This window comes from Panthera onca, chromosome C1, assembly GCF_046562875.1.
Source record: "Panthera onca isolate mPanOnc1 chromosome C1, mPanOnc1 haplotype 2, whole genome shotgun sequence".
Classification (NCBI taxonomy): domain Eukaryota; kingdom Metazoa; phylum Chordata; class Mammalia; order Carnivora; family Felidae; genus Panthera; species Panthera onca.
In genome coordinates this window covers 54,840,745-54,865,859 of record NC_138346.1, presented here as the reverse complement: position 1 = coordinate 54,865,859, position 25,115 = coordinate 54,840,745, and the positions used below count along the sequence as shown (strand labels likewise).

General features: G+C 36.7%; 1 protein-coding gene across 4 annotated transcripts in view; it reads right to left on the bottom strand.

Moving 5' to 3' along the window:
• Positions 1-25,115, bottom strand: part of CCDC141 (coiled-coil domain containing 141) — a 203,580-nt gene that overhangs the window by 96,263 nt on the left and 82,202 nt on the right. The window lies entirely within an intron of this gene.

The following is a 25,115-nucleotide window of genomic DNA, read 5'->3' as shown; positions in this document are numbered from 1 at the left end:
GAATATGCGGCAGAATAAATTTTTAAAATCAAATAAAATCTTAACAAATTACACTGTGAGCAAATCTTTGAAAGAATGATTGGAGCAACAATACATTTAGTTTTTCTTCCTTAGTTCAACATAGTTTTGGGATGAAAATTTAATTCCATGGAAAGTTGGGGACACATTTTTTGAAGATTTGTGTTTTGCAAGAATCATTATTTTTTCTTACTGTCTTGTCCTTGTTGTTTTTCTTACATTTTTTGCTCCTCTTAATCAGAGTTTCTTTGAGTTGAATAAGTAAGGAGTATATCCAGATTTGGGGGGTATTCGTGTTTCAGTTTTTTAATAAAATTAATAAAGTCTAGCTGGCCAAACTATTGGCATCTAACACAATTTGCCTACAATCAGATTGGGCCACTAGCTGACTAGGTGACTCCAGTTTACATTAATGTTTTCAGAGGACTTATTGTTTCATTTTCTAGAGCATCTGTTGGAGATACCTTTTAGGATCTCAACATAAATTCAATTATTAGGTTTAGATGTTCATCTCTTGTGAAAATTTTCCTAAATGAAATAGATTACGTTGGGAAGTGGGGGAAAGGAAATCCATATATATTACATCCACAATGAATATCTGCTATAGACTAGAACAATGGCTCTTAAATCTGGCTATCAATATCTCCTAGAAAAAGTTTTAAAACCGATATTCTCACACCCACCCCATTGATATACTGAATCATTATTGGTAGGGTGGAAAAATGCATATTTTAAAAAATCTAAAGCATTTTAGGGGCTCCTGGGTGGCTCAGTCAGTTAAGCATCTGACTTTGGCTCAGGTCATCATCTCTCGGTTCATGAGTTTGAGCCCCAGGTTGGGGTCTGTGCTGACAGCTCAGAGCCTGCTGCCTGCTGCAGATTCTGTCTCCCTCTCTCTGCCCTTCCCCCGCTTACACTCTGTCTCTCTCTGTCTCTCAAAAATAAATAAACATTAAAAAAATCTAAAGCATTTCATTTGAAATCAGGAACAAACAAAAAATACTTATAATCTGTGAAGTTTTGGAACTGGACTAGAATATTCCAAAATAGTTAATGACTGGGTAATCATACCAGTAAATGAGAAAGAATGATTATATAATAAAAGTGTTTTAACCTTGCAACTTTGAGCTAATTTAACTCTGTGAAATTATGTTTTGTATTGATGACTCCCAAATCTAAAATTTAACCTCTGTTTTACAAATTACTTTATTCATTCAGTGAGTATTGTGTAAGGCTGCAGAAGATACAATGACAAATAAAATCTTTGACCTTACACTCCTTAAATGATTAATATGCCAATCCATCATGAATTTAAAACAGCCCTAAGATTAAATCATTAGTCTTAATTCATAAGGAAGAAATCAAAGCATTTCTTTCTACTTTGTACTTTCTTCACAGTGTGTTAGGCAAAGGAGCAATTTATTTAAAAGGGAAACAGAAAGTAAAAACAAAACAAAAACAAAAACAAAAAACAAAACTGTGAAGGTATAAAACTCATCCAGTTTTTGTTTCCCAAACTTTTCTATACATTTATATGGTTATCTTTAAATTTCCTTCAAACTTTTTATAACCATATTTATAATACATATATACGATATCTTTATTACAGGAAAACCCCTTACCTCTAATGGTTTAGAAGAAATAACTTGTCTTTTAACAAAATCTAATCAAGGCTAGAATTTCTTCAATTTGTCTCCCTTCATATAGGTTCTGTTTTTCAGCTAATCACTATGTATATACACAGGATTCTGATTCCATACTCAATAATCTGTGAATCAGCAGCATGTGATACTGGGTTTGACCTTCTATAACTCTCCTATACCAAATACGGTCCAATCTAAAAAGCATTATTTAACAAATCTTAAGAACACCTAACTAATATAAATAGATCATTGTAAGTGCAAATGGAAAATAAAACAGTGTTCAGTAGAAGAAAAAATAAATTCTGATTTGGGAATCTGATTTGGGAATTTCAGAATCAGATTTATACAATCTGAATTATGGGTGAGACCTTCAACTAGTGAGTGTAGTGTGGGACTGGGAAGAAGGCAAGGGGCTGATTCAAGCAGAGAGACAGCCTGAGCAAGAGCATGTAGGCTCCTTATGATCCTGGCTCATAAGGAGACAGAACTATCTAATCTGGAAAATTAATAAGTGTTTCTCATAGGAAGTGATATCTGAGCTAAGACTTAAAACAAAGGGTGGGGGTTACCTAGACAAAAGAGGAGTGGAGGTATGGTGGAGAGTGAAGAGTGAGTTCTTGGGCAAACGTCCAAAAGAAAGCTGGTCAGTACCAGATAAGAGTGCTCAGGACCAAAGACATAGATTTGTGAATAACACTCTTCAGAGAGAATCTTTGAAAGCAAAACACCACTCACTAAAGAGCAGTGTGGTGAATGAGAATTGGAAAGAGTTAAGGACAAAAATGGAGGGATGAGCCTGCACTTGTGCAATGGCTGGACAATGAAAAGCCCGCACCATAGAAACAGAAATAGACAGGAGAAGAAATTACACAAGCCAAACTAGAAGAGTTTTACTAAGAAGCACACATGACAATCAAATGCAATGCATTATCCTCAATTTGGGACAATTTGAAGACATTTGTAAATGAACAACAGAGCAGAAAATATTGTGTCAATGTGAAATTCACTGGGCGTATAATTGGATTACAGTAATAGAAGAAAGCATCCTTATCATTAGGATATCTGTTGAAATGCTGAGGGTGAAAATGCATGATGTTCACAACTTATTTTGAAATGATATAAGAAAAAGTAAATATATGCAAATACATACTAAGAGATAAAGGAAATGTAACAAAATTTTTAAATTGGTAAAGTCTATATGGGTATTCATTCTGTACTATTCTTTTAAATTTGCTGTGTGGAGTTTCAAACTTAAAAGTTAAGGAAGAAGAGTTAATATAGTTAATAATAAAAAGTTAAGGAAAAAGAAAACGACTTACTAAAGTAAACTGTTTAGTTTTATTAAACTAAAAAAATAAAAAACTCAAACTTTGAAAGCAATCAGAAGGTCAATCAATGAGGGTTATTTTAAATAAATACATCTATAAATGGAATACTCTATAGCAAAAGCATCAGAACAACATCTATATACTAATATAGAAAAGTAACCAAGTAATAAAAACAAGATGCAGAACAATGAGTGTAGTAGGCCACTAATGAGGTAACAAAGGGACAAAATATGAATATATAGTTGTATTTGTTTAGATAACATAAAGAAATTAGACATATAATAAAAAACTAATAACAATGGTTACTTTTGGCATGATGGAAGGGAATCAGGTAGGTGAAAAGAGAAATATTTTATTACAGGTTTTTCTATGTTCCTTTAATATTTTTTTTTAACAATGGAAATATATTGGCCAAAAAGTAAATTAAATACATTAAAAAACAAAGAAATGCAATTCGCCAAATAAACAAAAGAGAAAAACCATATGATATTCTCAATAAATACAAAAAGAGGCATCAATAAAATTCAGTGTCTATCCATGATTTTAAAAAGAAAATAAGAAATGTAACAAAGGACAGATGTAAAAACCAAACCAAAATTAAAAAAAAAAAAAAACTAAAAACTTAAGAAACACTATACTTAATGGTAAAGCATTTGAAGCCTTCTATTTAAAGTCAGGAATAAAACAAAAATGTCCTCTATCACTGCTGCTAGTCTCCATTTTACTGAAGGTCTTATCCAATGAAAGAAAGAAAGAGAGAAAGAAAGAAAGAAAGAAAGAAAGAGAGAAAGAGAGAAAGATTATTGACGTTATTTGTAGATTATGATTTTCTACATACCAAAACCAAGAGAATCTAGAAAAACAATTTAAATCAATAAGAGTTCATTAAAGTTGCTGTATATAAGATCAATATAAGAAAATTAGTAACATTCCTATATACCAACAATAGTTAATTTTATATTCAGTTAGAAGATACAGATCTTCTAATAAAGATCCAATTTATAACAGCAACAAAAATTATGAAGTACTCATTTGTTCATTTAATCAACAAACATTTATTTGGCAGGCCTGTTCCATGTAAGGCATTCCCCTAAATACTTCATCTAAGCCAGGGAAATCAGTAATGGGCTGGCAGGGGAACTCCAATGCTAGTGATAGTGGTGGTGCACCACTATTTTAATCTGTTTATAACCAATAAACATGAAAAATCAGTAATTATCTAGTTTGTAATAAAGTGATGAAGTTGTAGAATAAAGACAAGTAGAGCTGGCAGGTGACATTTCACTCCCCAACCCACCCTCCAGCATAAACAAAGGCTGCTGGCAGGAACCAGCATGCACCCACACTACTTACCTAACTTTCTTGCACCAAGTTGTCCTCCCCATCCCTGCACCTCAAGCTTCAGCAGATCTGCCCTTCCCAGCCATGTTCCCCTGAGTCCCAGCACTGCAGGTTCCTCCCTTAGAAGACCAGCACCAACCCTACCAACACCATATCTCCTGACCCACATGTTTTCTTTTTAATGTTTATTTATTTTTGAGAGAGAGAGAGAGAAAAAAAAAAAAAACAGGAGGGGGCAGAGAGAGGGAAATAAAGGATCCAAAGCAGGCTCTGCATTGACAGCAGAGAGCCCAATGTAGAGCCCAAATCCACAAACTATGAGATCATGACCTGAGCCAAAGTCAGACATTCAACCGAATGACCCACTCAGGTGCCCCTGACCCACATGTTTTATGAGACCTCAGTCTGGACAGCAGAAAGGGTAGTTCTTGTTTGGCAAGCAACCACTGCACATCTTGCTGCTAATAATTGGCAAAGACAGCTGATGTAGACAACTGAACTGAAGAAAAGAGGCCAAGACCCAACAGCAGAGCACATGCAACATATATAGGAGACACTCTCTAAAGTGCCAGCATCTGGGGAACAGGGGACACTGTACTGCAGGGCACTATAGGACCTCTTCTTCATAAGGCTATTATCATCAAGTGCAACAGAAGTAACTTACTTTCCTAAAATGCAGAAACAGACACACAAAGTCAGACAAAATGAGGAAACAGAAACATCTCCCAAATGAAAGAAAAGGACCAAATCACAGCAAGAGACCAACGCAAAATAGATATAAGTAATATGCCTGAAAGATAATTTAAAGTAATGATCATAAAGAACCATATGATCCTGTCAATTGATGCAGAAAAGGCATTTGACAAAATTCAGCATCCTTTCTTAATAAAAACCCTCGAGAAAGTGAGGATAGAAGGAACATACTTAAACATCATAAAAGCCATTTATGAAAAGCCCACAGCTAATATCATCCTCAATGGGGAAAAAATGAGAGCTTTCCCCCTGAGATCAGGAACACGACAGGGATGTCCACTCTTACCGCTGTTGTTTAACGTAGTGTTGGAAGTTCTAGCATCAGCAATCAGACAACAAAAGGAAATCAAAGGCATCAAAATTGGCAAAGATGAAGTCAAGCTTTCACTTTTCGCAAATGACATGATAGTATACATGGAAAACCCAATAGACTCCACCAAAAGTCTGCTAGAACTGATAAATGAATTCAGCAAAGTCACAGGATACAAAATTAATGTACAGAAATCAGTTGCATTCTTATACACTAATAATGAAGCAATAGAAAGACAAATAAAGAAACTGATCCCATTCACAATTGCACCAAGAATCATAAAATACCTAGGAACAAACCTAACCAAATATACAAAAGATCTGTATGCTGAAAACTATAGAAAGCTTATGAAGGAAATTGACGAAGATATAAAGAAATGGAAAAACATTCCATGCTCATGGGTTGGAAGAATAAATATTGTTAAAATGTCAATACTACCCAAAGCAATCTACACATTCAATGCAATCCCAATCAAAATTGCACCAGCATTCCTCTCAAAGCTAGAACAAGCAATCCTACAATTTGTATGGAACCACAAAAGACCCCGAATAGCCAAAGTAATATTGAGGAAGAAGACCAAAGTGGGAGGCATCACAATCCCAGACTTTAGCCTCCACTACAAAGCTGTAAGCATCAAGACAGCATGGTATTGGCACAAAAACAGACACATAGACCAATGGAATAGAATAGAGACTACAGAATTGGACCCACACAAGTATGGCCAACTAGTCTTTGACAAAGCAGGAAAGAATATCCAATGGAAAAAAGACAGTCTCTTTAACAAATGGTGCTGGGAGAACTGGACAGCAACATGCAGAAGAATGAAACTAGACCACTTTCTTACACCATTCACAAAAATAAACTCAAAACGGATGAAGGACCTGAATGTGAGACAGGAAACCATCAAAACCTTAGAGGAGAAAGCAGGAAAAAACCTCTCTGACCTCAGCCGCAGCAATTTCTTACTTGACACATCTCCAAAGGCAAGGGAGTTAAAAGCAAAAATGACTATTGGGACCTCATCAAGATAAAAACTTCTGCACTGCAAAGGAAACAATCAACAAAACTAAAAGGCAACTGATGGAATGGGAAAAGATACTTGCAAATGACATATTGGACAAAGGGCTAGTATCCAAAATCTATAAAGAACTCAGCAAACTCCACACCCAAAAAACAAATAAACCAGTGAAGAAATGGGCAGCAGACATAAATAGACACTTCTCTAAAGAAGACATCCAGATGGCCAACAGGCACATAAAAGGATGCTCAACATCACTCCTCATTAGGGAAATACAAATCAAAACCACACTGAGATATCACCTCATGCTAGTCAGAGTGGCTAAAATGAACAAATCAGAAGACTATAGATGCTGGAGAGCATGTGGAGAAACGGGAACCCTCTTGCACTGTTGGTGAGAATGCAAACTGGTGCAGCCACTCTGGAAAACAGTGTGGAGGTTCCTCAAAAAATTAAAAATAGACCTACCCTATGACCCAGCAATAGCACTGCTAGGAATTTACCCAAGGGATACAGGAGTGCTGATGCATAGGGGCACTTGTACCCCAATGTTTATGGCAGCACTTTCAACAATAGCCAAATTATGGAAAGAGCCTAGATGTCCATCAACTGATGAATGGATGAAGAAATTGTGATTTATATACACAATGGAGTACTACGTGGCCATGAGAAAGAATGCAATATGGCCTTTTGTAGCAACGTGGTTGGAACTGGAGAGTGTTATGCCAAGTGAAATAAGTCATACAGAGAAAGACAGATACCATATGTTTTCACTATTATGTGGATACTGAGAAACTTAACAGAAGACCATGGGGGAGGGGAAGGGGGAAAAATGTTACAGAGAGAGAAGGAGGTAAACCATAAGAGACTCATAAAAACTAAGAACAAACTGATGGTTGCTGGGGGTGGGAGGGTGGGGAAAGTGGGTGATGGGCATTGAGGAGGACACCTGTTGGGATGAGCACTGGGTGTTGTATGGAAACCAATTTGACAATAAATTTCATATTAAAAAAATAAATAAAGTAATGATCATAAAGATACCCACTGAACTGAAGAAAAGAGTGGAGGACATCAGTGAGAACTTTAACATAGAGATATAAAAGGACCAAAAAGAGATCAGGAACACAAAATGAAATTAAAAATACAGTTGATGGAGGGGTTCCTTGGTGGCTCAGTTGGTTAAGAGTCTTCCTTTTGGTTTCAGCTGAGGTCATGATCTCACAGTTTGTGAGTTCAAGCTTTGCATTGGGCTCTGTGCTGATGGTACAGGGCCTGCTTGGGATTCTCTCTCTCTCCCTCTCTCTGCCCCTCCCCTGCTCATACACTCTCTAAATAAATAAATAAATAAATAAATAAATAAATAAACTTAACAAAAAAATTACTTAAAAAAAAGTTTAAACAAATACACTTGATGTAATAAATAGCAGGCTAGATGAAGCAGAGGAAAGAATTAATGACCTGGAATACAGAGTAATGGAAAGTAACCAAGCTGAACAAAGGAGAGGAAAGAAAATTATGCAGATAGAGAATAGTCATAGGGAACACAGTGACTCCATCAAGTATAATAACATCCATCATTATAGGGATCTCAGAAAATAAGGAAAGAGATAAGGGGGTAGAATATTTATTTGAAGAAATAATAGCTGAAAACTTTCTTAATCTGGTGAAGGAAATAGATATCCAAATTAGGAGGCACAGAGATCCCAAAAAAAGTTCAACCCAAGTACGTCCACACCCAGACATGTAGTAATTAAAATGGCAAAATGTAGTGATGAAGAAAAAATTTTAAAAGCAGTAAGAGAAAAGGAGACAGTTACATACAAGGGAAATCCCCATTAAGCTATCAGCAGATTTTTCAGCAGAAACTTTGCAGGCCAGAAGGCAGTGGCATGATATATTCAAAATGCTGAAAGGGAAAAGTCTGCAGCCAAGAATACTCTATCCAGCAAGGGAATCATTCATAAGGAGAGATAAAGAGTTTCTCAGACAAATAAAAACTAAAGGAATTCATGACCACTAAACCAGCTCTATAAGAAATATTAAAGGGGACTTCATGAGTGGAAAGGAAGACCATAAGTAAAAGTGTATGTATTAAAAAAAAGCAGTAAAGCCAAGTATTTCTGTAAAAATCAGTCAAGAGACTCATAAAATAAAAGTGTGTAAAATACCATACTATATACCTAAAATGTGGAAGGGAGAGGAATAAAGAATGGATTCAAACTTAAGCAACTATTAACTTAGTAAAGACTGCTAGATGCAGAAGGTGTTATATACAAACCTAATGATAACCACATATCAAAAACCGTAGCAGATATGCAAAGAATAAAGAGAAAGGGATCCAAGTATACCACTTAAGAAAGCCAACAAACCATGAAAGAGAGCAAGAGAAGAAAGGATCAGCGAAAATCTATTGGGGGAAAAAAGTAACAAAATGGCAATGAATACACACCTATCAATAATTACTTTGAATGTAAATGGACTAAATGCTCCAATCAAAAGACATAGGGCAACAGAGTGGATAAAAAAACAAGACCCATGTATATTATGCCTACAAGACACTCATTTCAGACTGAAAGACACCTGTTAATTGAAAGTGTAGGGCTGGAGACACATTTACCATGAAAATTGATGCCAAAAGAAAGCTGGGATAGCAGCCTATATAAGACAAAATAGACCTTAAAATAGACTGTAACAAGAGACAAAGAAGGACATCATATAATAAGAAAGGTGACAATGCAACAAAAGGATATAGCAATTGCAAATATTATGCACCCAACATGTAAGCACCCAAATACATAAAATTGTTAATAACAAACATAAAGGAACTAATCAATAGTAGTACAATAATAATAGGAGACTTTAACACCCACTTACATTGATGAACATATTATCCACACAGAAAATCAACAAGTGACTTTGAATGACACATTGGACCAGATGGACTTAACAGACATATTCAGAACATTCCATCCTAAAACCAGAGAATACATATTCTTTTCCAATACACATGGGACATTTTCTAGAATAGATCATGTATAAGGCCCCAAGACAAGTCTCAACAAATTTTTAAAAAATCAGTCACACAATGCATCGTGCATCTTTTCTGACCACAACACCATGAAACTAGAAATCAACCACAAGAAAAAATCTGGAAATACCACAAATACATGGAGGTTAAATAATGTGCTCTTAAACAATGAATGGGTCAACCAAGAAATCAAAGAAGAAATGAAAAACTACATGGTAACACATTAAAATGAAACACAGTACAAAATCTTTGGGATACAGCATAAGTGGTTCTAAGTAAATAGCAACACAGGTTTCCCTCAAGAAGCAAGAAAAATCTCAATGAAAATACCTAACCATACACCTAAAGGAGCTAGAAAAAGAAGAATAAAATACAAACCCAGCAAAAACCAAAAAACAACAACAAAAAACCCCTAAAGTCTAATAATAAAGATAAGAGCAGAAATAAATGATATAGAAATTAAAAAAAAAAAACAAAACAATAGAATAGAGCAATGAAACCAGGTTCTTTGAAAAGATCAACAAAACTGATGAACCACGGGGTGCCTATGTGGCTCAGTCAGTTGAGCATTCGACTTCAACTCAAGTCATGATCTCACGGTTTACAAGTTCGAGTCTTGCTTTGGGTTCACTGCTGTTAGTGCAGAGCCCACTCTGGATCCTCTGTTTCTCTCTCTCACTTTCCCTCCCTTCTTCCCACCCTCCCTCCCTCTCTGTGTTTCTCTCTCTCTCTCTCTCTTTTTCTCTTTCTCAAAAAAAAAACATTTAAAAAAATCTGATAAACCTCTAGCAAGACTCACTATAAAAATGGAGAGAGAGAGAGAACCCAAATAAACAAAATTACTAATGAAAGAGGAGAAATAATAAGCAACACCAAAGAAATACAATTGTAACATAGTATTATGAAAAGCTATATGCCAACAAATTGGACAACTTAGAAGAAATGGCTAAATTCCTAGAAACATATAACCTACCAAAACTAAAGCAGGAAGACATAGAAAATTTGAATAGATGGATCACCAGCAATGAAATTGAATCAGTAATCAGAAAACTCCCCCAGACCAAAAGTCCAGGACCAGGCAGCTTCACAGGCAAACTTTACCAAACATTTAAAGAAGAGTTAATACCCATTCTTCTCAAACTATTACAAAAAATACAAAAGGAAGGAAAATTCCAAGTTCATTCTATGAGGCCAGTATCACCTTGATACCAAAATCAGATAAAGATACCACAAGAAAAGAGACTACAGGCCAATATCTCTCATGAATGTAGATGCAGAAATCCTCAACAAAATATTAGAAAATCAAATCCAACAATATATTAAAAATCATACATCACAATCAAGTGGGATTTATTCCTGGGATGCAAGGGTGGCTTAATGTTTTCATAATAATCAACATGATATGTTACATCAATAAGAGAAAGGATAGAAACCATATGATCATTTCAACAGATGGAGAAAAAGCATTTGACAAACTACATCATTCATGTTTATAATTCATGATAAAAACCCTTAACAAAGCAGGTCTGGAGGGAACATATCTCAACATAATATAGGTATAGAAAAAACCCACAGCCAACATCTTATCCAATGGTGAAAAACTGAGAGCTCCCCCTAAGGTCAGGAACAAGACAAATGTCATGCATATCATGAAAAATGTCATCATTTTAATTCAACATAGTATTGGAAGTCCTAGTCACAGGAATTAGACAATATAAATAAATAAAAGGTATCCAAACAGGTAAGGAAGAAATAAAACTCTTATGATTTGCAAATGACATGATAATATATATAGAAAACCCTAGAGACTCCATCAGAAAACTACTAGAACTGATAAAAGAATTCAGTAAAGTCACAGGATACAAAATTAATGTACAGAAATCCATTGAATTCCTGTACACTAATAATGAAGCAGCAGAAAGTGCAATTAAGAAAACAATCCCATTTACAGTTGCACCAAAAATAATAAAATATCTAGGAATAAACTTACCCAAAGAGGTAAAAGACTTCTACTCTGAAAACTATAAAACACTGATGTAAGAAATTCAAGATGACACAAAGAAATGGAAAGACATTTCATGCTCATGGATTGGAAGAACAAATACTGTTAAAATGTCTATACTACCCAAAGTAATCTACATGTTTAATGCAATCCCTATCAAAATACCACCAGCATTTTTCACAGAACTAGAACAAACTATCCTAAAATTTGTATGAAACCACAAAAGATCTCAAATAGCCAAAACAATCTTAAGAAAGAAAAACAAAGCAAAAAGAAAGAAAACACAATTCCAGACTTCAAGTTATATTACAAAGCTATAGTAATTAAAACTGTATGGTACTGGCACATAAATAGACACATAGGTCAATAGAATAGGACAGAAAACCCAGAAGTAAACCCACAGTTATATGGTCAACTAATCTTTGACAAAGGAAGAATGAATATACAATGGGAAAAAGACAATCTCTTCAACAAATGGTGCTGGGAAAACCGGACAGCCACATGTAAAAGAATGAAATTGGACCACTTTCTTTCACTGTACACAAAAATAAACACAAAATGGATTAAAGACCTAAATATGAGACTGGAAACCATAAAAATCCTTGAAGAAAGCACAGAAAGTAATCTTTCTGACATCAGCTACAGCAACATTTTTCTAGATATGTTTCCTGTGGCAAGCGAAATATAAGCAAAAACAAACTATTGAGACTATATCAAAATAAAAAGCTTTTGCTCAGCAAAGGAAACAATTAACGAAACTAAAAAGGCAACGTACAGAATGGGAAAAGATATTTGCAAATGACATACCCAATAAAGAGTTATTATTCAAAGTATATAAAGAACTGATACAACTCAAAACCCAAAAACAACCCAGTTTAAAAATGTGCAGAAGACCTGAACAGACATTTCTCCAAAGAAGACATACAGAGAGCCAACAGACACATGAAAAGATACTCAATGTCACTCATCATCATGGAAATGCAAATCAAAACTACAATAAAATATCACCTCACACTTGTCAGAATGGCTAAAATCAAAACCACAAGAAACAAAAAATTTTGGCAAGGATGTGGAGAAAAGGAATCCTCTCACATTGTTCGTGGGAATACAAATTAGTACAACCATTGTGGAAAACAGTATACAAGTTCCTCAAAAAATTAAAAATATAACTACCTTACAATCCAGGAATCTCACCACCCAAAAAATACAAAAACACTAATTCAAAGGGATATATGCACCCCTATGTTTATTGCAGCATTATTTACAATAGCCAAACTAGGGAAGCAGCGCAAGTGTCCATCGATAGATTAATGGATAAAGAAGATGCAGTATATATACACAATGGAATATTATTCATCAAATATAATGATGTCTTGCCATTTGCAACAATATGGATTGAACTAGATAACATAATGCTAAGCGAAATAAGTCAGAAAAAGACAAATACCATATGGTCTCACTCATATGTGAAATTTAGGAAACAAATGAGCAAAGGAAAAAAAGGGAGAGAGAGGCAGGTCAAGAAACAGACTTCTAACTACAGAGAACAAACTGATGGTTACCAGAAGGGAGGTGGGGAGGGGGATAGGGGAAATAGGGGGTGAGGATTAAAAAGTACATTTATCATGTTGAAAAAAATAAAATAATAAAAAATGCATTTAAAATTGATGGTAAATAACAAGTAGTCATGAAAAGCTAAAAGAAAAATTAAATTAAATTAAAAAATAAATAAGACCATGGGGCTATCATTAAGAATACATGGAGGGGGAGGGGTACAGAGACACGGGTGCAGAAGCAAGCACAGTGATTCGTGAGGAGGCTACTGCAATGAGCTTGGCAAACATGCAAGTGGCTCAGTCCCCAGGACAGTGGTGGAGATGGTGAAAAATGATAGGATTCTGGAGCTATTTAGAAGATACAGCCCAGGTGATTTCCTCTAGGAAGTGAAGACTCTTTTGATCTAAGTAGCTGCAAGGATTGAGTTGCCTTTAAGGTGAGGGAACCAGGTGGAAGAGATTTGAGTGGGAATTCTGTTCATGAGACCCTGTTGACCCTGTCTCTCTGGAAAGGCTGTGCTTAGGCTCCTCAGTACTCACCACCGACCTTTGCCTGCACAGGCACGCACACACACACACACACACACACACACACTCATATATGCACACTCACACACTCTCACCCACACATTCACATACACACTCATGCACTCTTACATACACACACATACACTCACACACTCCTATCCCATTAGCAAATGCTCTCATGGATTCTTCCCAAATAAGCTCCAAGCCTCTTCAGTGAGAACAGCCTATTCAAAAGGGCTATGAAGAAAAGAGGCTTAAAGTTGCCTATAAGAAAAATAAGATCACAAATCTAAAGTAGCAAGAAGAAACCAAATACCCAGTATTTTCCAGATATATTTACAAATGTGCAGACATGTGTGTAATATATACAGCCAGTGGCTCTTCTTGTTCCTGGAATGCAGAGAAGCAAAATGACTGCACAAGCCTACTGCTGTGTAAGGTAATGCTGCACAGCAATCCCAGATTGCAGGAACATCTTACAGAAATGGTTTGAAGCCCATAACATGTGTCCTTGAACATTCAGTGTTTGAAAGTGCTGGTTACTGATAGGCAAGAAGTGACAGTATTTTTCAAGATGTGAGTGTCTGGGTAGAACATCTATACTATACATACAGTGACATCAGATACTGTGATCATGTTAGCATGACAGTTCATACAAAAGGACAGGTGCCTAACCCTATCTGAATACTCCCTATGAGCCCCCTTGTGAGTAGTTTCTTTAAATCTTTCTCAGGGACTTACTGTACACATGAATGAGAATCTTTAAGTATCTTTATCACTTACATATTGAATCTTAAAAAAAAGAAAGAAAGAAAGTCAAATTCAGAAAAAGAGTAGAAAAGTGGATGCCAGGGGCTGGGGGCTGGGAAAATAGGGAAAGGTTGGTAAAAGAGGTGGCAAACTTTCAGTTATAAGATGAGTAAGGTCTAAAGATCTAATGTATAACATGGTGATTATAGTGGATAACACTGTTGTATAATTGCAATTCCCTAAGAGGGTGGAACTTAACTGTTTTCATACACATGAAAAGATAAATATGTGAGGTGATGGATGTGTTAATTGTTATGGGAGCAATCTTTTCACAGTGTATACATATATCAAATCATCAAGATGTACACTTTAAATATCTTACAATTATATGTGTCAATTATATCTCAACAAGCTGAAAAAGGAAAAAATGATTCAAATCTCCAGATTCACAATGCAGGGGATCTCTGTATTACAAATACCAGGTTTACAAAGAATTCACCCTGCACACCCTTTCTGTGCCTGTAATGCCCTATTACCATCATAGGACATGCTATTTTTCAGCTTCAGAAGATAACGTGGCATTTGGGACCAAAGGGTGTCATGCTAAGTGAAATAAGTCAGACAAAGAAAGACAAATGCCACATGATTTCACTTACATGTGGCATCTCAAAAACAAAACAAATGATTAAATGAACAAACAAGAACAGAACACAGAAACAAACTCAGGAAATATAGAAAACAAACTGGTGGTTGCCAGAAGAGACAAGGGTGGGGGATGAGCAAAATAAGTCAAGGGAATTAAGAGGGACAAACTTCCAAGAAAAAAAAGGGGGAAAAAAGATGACAAAGAAACACTTTACTTTTAAGAGTAGGTAGAACTTAGGGGTGCCTGGGTGGCTCAGTCAGTTAAGCCTCTGACTTTGGCTCAGGTCACAGTCTCATGGTTTGTGAGTTTGAGCCCCTTGTCAGGCTCTGTGCTAACAGCTCAGGGTCTGGAGCCTGCTTTGGGTTCTGTGTCTCCCTCTCTCTCTGCCCTCCTCAACTAGCACTCTGTCTCTCAAAAATGAATAAATGTTTTAAAAAAAATTAAAAAAAAAAATAGCAAGTAGAAGTTAGAGGCAGCGTTGGGTTTGGCCATTCTGCAAATCACCTCACTTTTCAGCATTGCCTGAAATTCCACTTTTGTGTTTAGATTAATAAACATTTACTTTAAAAAATTAGAGATGGGATGGGGTGGTGGAAAATTTTAAGAAGAAGAAAAACAAAAGTCATGGACTGTTAAGAAGGTGGCAGACATTCACACATTAGTGTAGATCAGATTTCTTTCCTTCTAACACTGCATCCATCTTTCACAAAGTTTTGACCATTATTTCTCTGCTGCTTTAGAATCAAGTCTTCCTATCAAATTATGTTTAATCCATAATTATGTAGTAGAGAGAATGACTCATGACCTCCCAGCCAAACTGAAAGTCACTTACAAACCACAGCAATTTAGAAGTCTGGCAAGGGCCAACATGGGGTAACATGTTGCTGCCAGCTTTGTTTCTAATAGAGTCATCTACTGACCCAACAAATGCTAGGTGTCCCAGACTCCTCTACTGGATGCTTCAGGAAGTCCATAAATGAATATGTCATGGCCTTGTTTCAGAGAAATTCACAGCCGTGGAAAAATTAAACATGTGGAGATACCAGACATGTGAACAACTGAAATGCCAGCAAGGATGGAAAAGTTGCTTTAATTAAACAATAAGCAATGCTCTGTGAGAAAAAGAAGGGAGGGGTGCCTGGGTGGCTCAGGTAGTTAAATGTCTGACTTCAGCTCAGGTCATGATCTCACAGTTCGTGGGTTCAAGCCCCACATCCGGCTCTGAGCTGAGAGCAATGAGCCTGCTTGGGATTGTCTTTCTCCTTCTCTCTCTGCCCCTCCCCCACTTGCTCTCTCTCTCTCTCACAATAAATAAAAATAAACTTAAAAGAATAATAGAAGGGAAAGGCAAGTGCTGGGAGTATCCAAGAGCTTCCCAGAGAAGGAGTCTGGATACACTGTGTCCCAAGGTCATCGGGCTAAGATTTGCATAGGGCTCACAGTCTAGGCTAGAATGGAGACAGAGCTTTAGATAGACACTCTCTGCCCCATGTGCTGACCTCAAAATATTGTCTAGACACCCTAAATGTGAATGCTACTCTCTTTGTTTTGCTTCTGGGCTAACTTCTGTGGGGCCCAATCTTGAATTACATACCGAAGTCTGTTTACAGCTTCTGTCTCCGCTTAGCTTTTCTGACTAAGGCGTTTAACACTTGCCCCTGGTTTCATTTTTGAAGCACACTCTGTGTTCATTCTCCTCCTCTTCCTCTTTGGTAACCAAGCTGACCTCAGGCTATGCCTATTTTTTTTACCTTCACTCTTCCCATGTCAACTCCAACACTATCACTTGCAATTAACTTTGAAAAAGAAGAAGAAAATGAGGGGAAAAACTTGAATGCTGAGAGCACAGACTAAATCAAGACTAAAGGTGAGAACAAATGTGGAAGGCATGGAAATGATAAGAAGGGTCGGTTCCTGGGGTACCTGGGTGGTTCAGTCGGTTAAGTGTCTGACTTTGGCTCAGGTCATGATCTCGCAGTTATGAGTTCGAGCCCCTTGTCAGGCTCTGTGCTGATGGCTCAGAGCCTTGAGCCTGCTTCAGATTCTGTGTCTCCCTTCCTCTCTGCCCCACCCCCGCTTAAGCTCTGTCTCTCTCTCTCAAAAATAAACAAACATTTTTTAAAAATTAAAAAAAAAAGAAGGGTCGTTCCTCCTGAGAACAGTGAGGGAAGCACCTGTTCCCAGCCTCTCTCCTGGATTTGTCAAGGGCCATCTTCTCCCTGTGTCTCTTAACATCATCTTTCCTCTGTGCATGTCTGCCTCTGGGTTCAAATGTCCCCTTTTAAAAAGCTATATAGATCTAGGATCCACCCTAATGACCTCATCTTCACTAATTGCTTCTGCCATCACCCTGTTTCCAAAAGAGATCGTATTCTGACATGCTGGGTGTTATGACTTCAACATAGGAATGTTGGGAAAGACAATTCAAGCCATAACAGTAGCCAAGGAAAAAGTGGAATAGTATCTTAAGGGTTGAGCAGCAGTGTTTTGTTTTTGATTTTGTGACACTAAAATGTAATTGAGAGAAGATGGGAATGGGTGACTGAAAAATGAGGTATTAAGAAGAGAGACTCAAACTGAAGAGATGGAAAAGGTGGGACCTAGAACAGTGGACAGAGGCTTAGATTTGGAAACGAGGGGATTTGGAAAAGAGGTGAAAATTTCAGACAACAAGGGCAGAGAAGAAAAGAGTCAAGCAATTTTACCTTTTGTGGCTGAGTGACTCTGAGGTTAAGCAAAGCCTGTCCGGGAGCTTTAAAAGAGGATAAAAGTTTGTACTGGTTATTATGGAGAACAGAGCAGGGAGTTAACAGATGATAAATAAAGGAATTCATGGGGCGCCTGGGTGGCTCAGTCAGTTAAGTGTCTGACTTCAGCTCAGCTCGGAGCCTGGAGCCTGCTTCGGATTCTGTGTCTCCCTCTCTCTCTCTCTCTCTGCCCTTTCCCACTTGTGTGCACGCACTCTCTCTGTCTCTCTCTCAAAAAAAAAAAAAAAAAAAAAAACATTTAAAAATAAATAAATAAATAAAGGATTCATGAGGCTAACTGATAATAAGCCATTTCCTTTTAAATAGATCTAATCAGAAAATTCTGCAAATGTTTCATCTTCTTTCAGAAGTAGAAACAGAGAAAATGAGTGATTGAGTTTACTCACAAGTAGCGCTGGTGGCCCAGGCTGAAGACTATGAGGAGGGAAGCCAGGAAAAGGCAAAAGGAAAGGGAGTGTGGGGAGAGCAGGGTCAGATGATGCTCTGGAACCAAGTGCGGCCACAGGACTGGGAAGCTGAGGTGAAGGCCTTTGGAATGATGAACATCACAGAGATCTAAGGCCTCAGTATTGAAAGTCTCCAAGTGGATGCTGAAGTGGAATAGAAAGGTTGTAGGGATTTAAGGGGTGAGTGTGTTAAGCCATAAGAAAATGCTTCTCTGGTGTCTGCTTTAAATCGACTCATTTTCGCTATTATGATTATGATAGCAGTATTACCTTGAGTTGTAATAATAGTTTAACTATACAAATCCATGTTTTGTGGAAATTTTATTTAAGGGCTAAATGAGGAAGAAGGTGGAGGAGGAAAGGAAGAGAAGGAGAAGAAGGAGGAAGAGGACAGGGAGGAGGAAGGTAGATGGTAGTAGGTAGGAGGAGGGAAAGGAGGAGGGGGAAGGGAGGGGTTGGAAGAAAACGTATAAAGAATTATTGTAAAAGTCATAAGTAAAAAAAGAGGGAGAGGAAACTTTTTCTAAGCCTTTAAACTTAACGAGCTGGTGAAGATTCTGTAAACAAAATGACAGCAGGTAGTTTTAAACCTGGTGATCATGGAATACAATGTTCTTTTTTTCCTTCCTTAACTCACCTCTTTCTTAGATGGGCATAAACATTTCTGAGGGACTTTCTAAATCAAATTTCCCCTAGAAATGAAAGCATATGGTTCACTAAGCTTTAAATTAACCCACAAGTTAAGGCTCCAGTAAGTTTACCAATGTGAAAAAGCCCATCACATTGTAGATTTTCCCAATGCTTACAGGCAAATGCAGTACTATTTATACTTATTTTGCCTGTTAGTAATGAAATTGTTTCTAATTTATGTTCTGTAAAAAGTGACATCTGCTTTTAATTGGGAAGTTCATTAAAAAATCAGACAAGTAAAACAAATTATTCACTAAAATGAAGACAGAGGAATTGAAATGCACTAATGCAGGTGCCTTTACTGTTTGGGGACTCACTTAATTTCTGCCTTGAGACATTTCAGATCCAGACCCCACCTTATTTTTTCCATTACATAAAACATTATAAAAGAAACAAACTCTGCTTCATTTTATACATTTTCCTTGTAATCACCGGAGATGATGTAAGCTGACTCGCTGCAGCAGTATGTTTTATAGTGGTTTTACCATTTTCTCACAGACCTTCAGTGAAAGAATTTGGGGATGTAATGAAAGTTCAAATAGAATAGTCAGCTTCTTTATACAGGTTAATACGTGCCACAATGAGAAGAAAATGATGTATGATATAGGTATATGGTTTAATAACATGTAATCATTAAAAAATATTTAAAATATGCATTTCAATGGAGAAATGCTTATGATTATAATGCTAACTGGAAAACTCACAGTGCATACATACACAATTTTGTATATAAAAACAATACATACACAATTTTGTATATAAAAACATATAGTGTATTATACTCACATACCCAGTTTGGGGATATTCAATTTTATGTATATTTTCTATTTCCTTCCCATTCCCATCCACATCCACACAGTGTGGTTTCACATTTCTTTAGTTTTATGTATTTTCTAATTTTTCTAAAATGAAAATGCATTATGTAATCAGAAAAATAAAACAATAAACATAATATTTTTAAAGAGCCGCTTCCTTGTAGTGGCTCTACTGATGATAATTATGCATTTAAATTATTCAAATAAGCTTACGAGACATTCTGCTTTACTTTCTTATCTCATAGTTATAAATATTTTGTAACTTTAAACTTGGCTTTTTCCTCTAAATATAGTTTATGTGGGACTTAAGGACTGGTATTTTTTAAGATCCCCAAATAATACTTTTTGAAGGAACTTGAGGCTAAGATCACAAATCCAATTTATGAAATCACTCAGCAACAACTGGAAAATATTTTCAATGACTTGGAAAATCGGATTAGATGATGAATCATGGAAGATGGTTTTAATCTTGAACTGAGGAATGTGAATTCTACTATATGAAAACATTGAAGATGATATTTCTATACATGTCAGAATACCAAAGATCATTGTTAGCCAAGGACTTCATAAACAACATATAGTCATCTGGAAAATTAAGGAGAATATGGACATACAGGAAATAAATGGGAAAACCTCTAAGTCAGTGCCTCTTAAACTTTAGTGTCAATTCAAATCCTCTGGGGAAATTTGTTAAAATGCAGATTCTGACCCAGAAGGTTTAGTGGTTAGAGTCTGAGATTCTGTATTTCTAAGACTTCCAGATGCTGCTGCTGTCTGTGGGCCACATGTTGAACAACAAGGCTATAAGTCTCCTTTAAGCCTTCAAGATGGGGATTGGAGTGCCTGAATGGCTCAGTTAAGCATCAGACTCTGGGTTTCAGCTCAGGTCATGATCTCACAGTTTGTGGGATTAAGGCCCACATCAGGCTCTGCATTTACAGCATGGAGCCTGTTGGGGATTGTCTTTCTCTCTCCACCCCCTTCCCCACTTGTGTTCTCTCTCTCTCTCTCTCTCTCTCTCTCAAAATAAATAAATATATTTTTTAAAAAAAAGCAAGGCATGATATCCTCAATCTCAAAAGACATTACACTCCACCTAAAGTTGTTCTCATCAAAATTGAAACACTTTCTAAGTGACTTTCCTGTCTTCAGTATCACTCCTTCTCATTCTGATTATTCACAGTTTCCAAGGTAATCTTCAAAAATGCAAGTCAGTTTCACCACTACTATACTTGGATGGTACCTCATTGCCCATCATGTCTCTAACCCAAATGCTTACAGGGGCTGAGCACATAATGTGAATGAGGTAAAACAAAGGTGGGAGGGGAGGTAGTAATGAGGAATGGTAGGGACTGTGGCAAACTGGAGTGCATATGCCTTCTCTAAAGGAAATAGCTATTACAGGGCTCCAGCCAAGTGTTGTTATGTCTATATGAAAAGGTGAGCCTGATATTACCATATCTCCCAGTTTTTTTAGAAGGAGAAATCTGGATTGCTTTTTTCATAAAAACATAACCATTTTAAGATTGACAAAATTAATTAATTTGATGACCCAAACTACCTAGAATCTCTGAGCACGAGGTTCAGATCTCAGTAGTTTTTCAAAGCCCAGGTGTTTCTAGTATGCATGAACTACAAAGGGTCTGAACTAAACCAAGCTTTGAAGAAACAGAAGAGGATTAATAGCCTACCACAGTGGTATGAGAATTACTTTAAACTGAAAACATCTAAACAATCTGCAGTCACAGAAAGAAATATTACCTAAACTTAAGCAAAGTCTCCTGAAAATATCACTACCATTGACTCTCTTCCCAGAGAATTTCCTAATTGAAAGAAGACTGACTCTTAGTACGAGGAAGTATAAATTCAGCTGCCATAAACTCTCCCACTGGGAAACTTCCAGCCAGGAAGAATACAAACTGCCCATTTCATTTACATCAAAAAGCCCAACAGAACCTTCCATACCCTTCCACTGGGGCCCTCAGCCCCCACCCCCTTTTTGTTAAATTGATATACATAAACCTGAACTTCTGGCTATTCCACAAATTTTCCATTACTGTGATCTCCCATGCATATATGAAAATAAACCTTGTCTTTACTCCTGTTAATCTATTGTCAATTAATTTGTAGGCACTAATCAATGCACACAAATTGGAAAAGTTTTCCTCCCAATAGAAGTTCAAGTTCATTCCTGAAGGCAGTTCTTATATGAGCATTATTTCTGATGTATAGGAGAAGGAATGATTATACCTCCTCAAAAGAGATAATAAGGAAGTATTTATTTATATACTATGTTAACACATCCTAAAAACAACTGTGAGCTCCAAAGTTTGAATTCAAGCCTTGGGGAATCAAATTCATATATGAGAAAATCTAGGAGTATGTAAGGCTCTTAACCAAAAGGTGGTTTATAATCATCAATGTCTGCTATTTCTTTATCTGCGACATATGTAAAAGGAAAATATCTTGGTAAACAAAGTATAATGATTTAATACAATTTACTCATAGTCAAAGATTATAATAAAAATTCCTTTTGTTCAATTATTTCAACACATTCTGAATAAGGTATCATATTTATTAAGAGATAGGGAGTTTTCCAAATTCTTATTTGAATATATTCCAGTAAGAAATGATAGAGGCATTTTCAAAATTTATTTAGAAAGAACTTACTGTGTAGACTAACAAGCAATACAGAACAGCTTCCTGCTGTTCAATTTAGCTGTGGGGAGCAGAAACATCTACTTTCCCTGTGTTACCAGATTATTTATGAATTTCACTAATAAATCCCCAGCTTGAGGCCTTATTTATACATTAAACCTCCTTTGAAAGAAATATTCCCCCTTCCTTTCCTCATACCCATACCCAAACAAAACTCCAAAATATAATATGCCGGTTCCTGCTTAAGGTCATATAAAATTGGAATCCTTCCCTAAGAACAAGGAATGAGATGGTTGAAAAAGGACACATGAAAACTATTTGAACATTTACACCATTCATGGGGAAAGAAAAACATTTTTGAGCCACTACTAAAATGTGGGTGCTTTCACAAATATTTTTTTAATATGAAATTTATTGTCAAATTGGTTTCCATACAACACCCAGTGCTTATCCCAACAGGTGCCTTCTTCAATACCCATCACCCACCCTTCCCTCCCTCCCATCCCCCATCAACTCTCAGTTTGTTCTCAGTTTTTAAGAGTCTTTTATGCTTTGGCTCCCTCCTTATCTTTTTTTTTCTTCTTCCCCTTCCCACAAATATTTTCTAATTGAGTTTTCACACCTCCTCATTATAGGTGAGGAAGGTAAGGCTAAAAGACATCAAATGCCCCCAAAGTTACACAGTAAGTGACAGCAGAGATTTGAACCATTTTTAAAATGTGGACATAACCCATTATAACATTATAATCTATTTTTAGAAAACTTGTTTATCCAGGTAGGAAGAGGGTCAGTCAGTCCAAGGTTGCTAAGGAAAGTATCTAACCGGCAAAAGTTGGTAGGTCCTTGCAGAACACTTAACACCATAAATAAGACTAATTACACAGGGCCCTGAGTTTAGAAGAGCCCCATGCTTGGTTTAATGCTCTGCTGTTGCTGTATTGAAATCTCAGCAATTTATTAAGAAAGGCCTCTACATTTTCACTTTATGGTGGGCCCTACATATTCTGTAGTTGGTCCTTTTTCTAAAGGCCAACAAAGTGAGAAGAAAGTTTACAGATATGAGAACTTTCCTTGAGGAACCAAAAGGTGGTTGGGTCCCAGTGTCAGGAGCATATGTCTTAGAATAGAATAAAGTTAGACACCCTGGCAGGAGATATGCCAGGGGACAACTTTCTGGGTTTGACGCTTTCTTTCTGCACCTACTTGGTCAGTACTTGTCAACGTACCATTTTTGGGACAGAAAATAGTGGCTCCAGTCCAGTTCCCTCAATACAAGAGGGAAGAAATAACATCAAGATGACACTGGAATCTGACCAGGTAGATGGTTACTATATGAGAGATAATCAAACTGATCTGTTTCTTAGTGAGCCCTCTCTAATTCTCACTAAGTGAAAGGGATAGAACTTAACCCCGGGAAATGGGTCTTGAAACAAAGCAGGATTGAAAGTCCAATCAGTGGGAGGTCCTTCAAGGGGTCCCCTTCTTTGTATGTGTCTGGGGTAGAGGGGAAAACCAGGAATGGTTGAAACCTAATTGAAACAACAGAAGCTCTCTGCACTCAAGGGCACCCAGCCCCCCCCCCCCCCAACTCATCTAGAAGGGGTCAAGTTATACCACTAGCTTTCACTGCCTTACCAGTTAGACCACTAGGTTAGACCACTAGCCTTCCATGCCTTACCAGTCAAAAATTGCTGATATCCCAAGGGAATATTAACTAGAGAAAAATAACATCTGATGAGCACACACAACACACTAAAATACCTGAATCAGAGGAAGTAGAATTAAGGCGCTGGGCAGATCAAACATTTAATATATGAATAAAGTATATCTTAAGATATAAAGAAGAACATTAGATAAATGAAGCAGGACAAAACAATTACAAAGATGAATCAGTGTGAGGCAACGGCATGAAAAATGGAATCGCTGAAGTGAAGAACTTGGCAACAGGGCTGAATAACAGAAGAAGTTCAGTAAAAGTACCCATGAGCTAGAAGGTCAGGCATTAAGAAGGGATAAAGAAATAGGAGCCAATTAAAGTGAAAGATAGAAGTAGAACATTACTATCTATATGAAAGAACTTGTCAAAGTCCTGTAAGAACTGAGGTTATAGGTCAACAAATACTTTCTCCAGACTGTGAGATTTTCCTCAGGGCTGTGAGGAACCATGTATTACAGGGAATATAACTCCAAGTATGTCTAAATTTTGTGAATAAACCACTTTTGTTTTAAAGGAGGCGACAATTCTGTGAAATTCAGGTCATCTCTTCGGCTTAGCATTTAGGGATTTTGATAGAATTTTCACTGAAACAAACTTAAGAGTTTGACACCCAGAGAATAAACTGCTGTTTAGCCTTAACAACAACAAAAAATAATAATAATTTCCTAAACAGATAAACCAATTGCGGAAAAACTTTAAAGAACTTTAAAAAATCATCCCCTTAATAGTCTTCTGTAATTGAATCTTTTATCGATCAGGCAAATATTCAAACCAAACACATGGGATACCTATGTATACTGCAGTGTTCAGAGAGAAGCCATAAATAAACAAACAAAAGCATCATGATCTCTCTGAGACTTCAGTCCAGATAAATGCAGTCTACTTCTTCCCCTGCCTGTCCCCCCTCCCCATGCCTGCTGCCAATCCCACCCTTCCAAACATGTAAATATTTATTTGGTTTGTCTTCCTTAGTTTCAACCCTTATCTAGTAGTGCTCGCCCATTGTTTTCCAGAGTTTCAAGACTTGCTGTAATCTATAGCTATCAACCACCCAAGATATTAATAATAGAAAGTTCTCTAAGTCTTGATACTGATTAAAG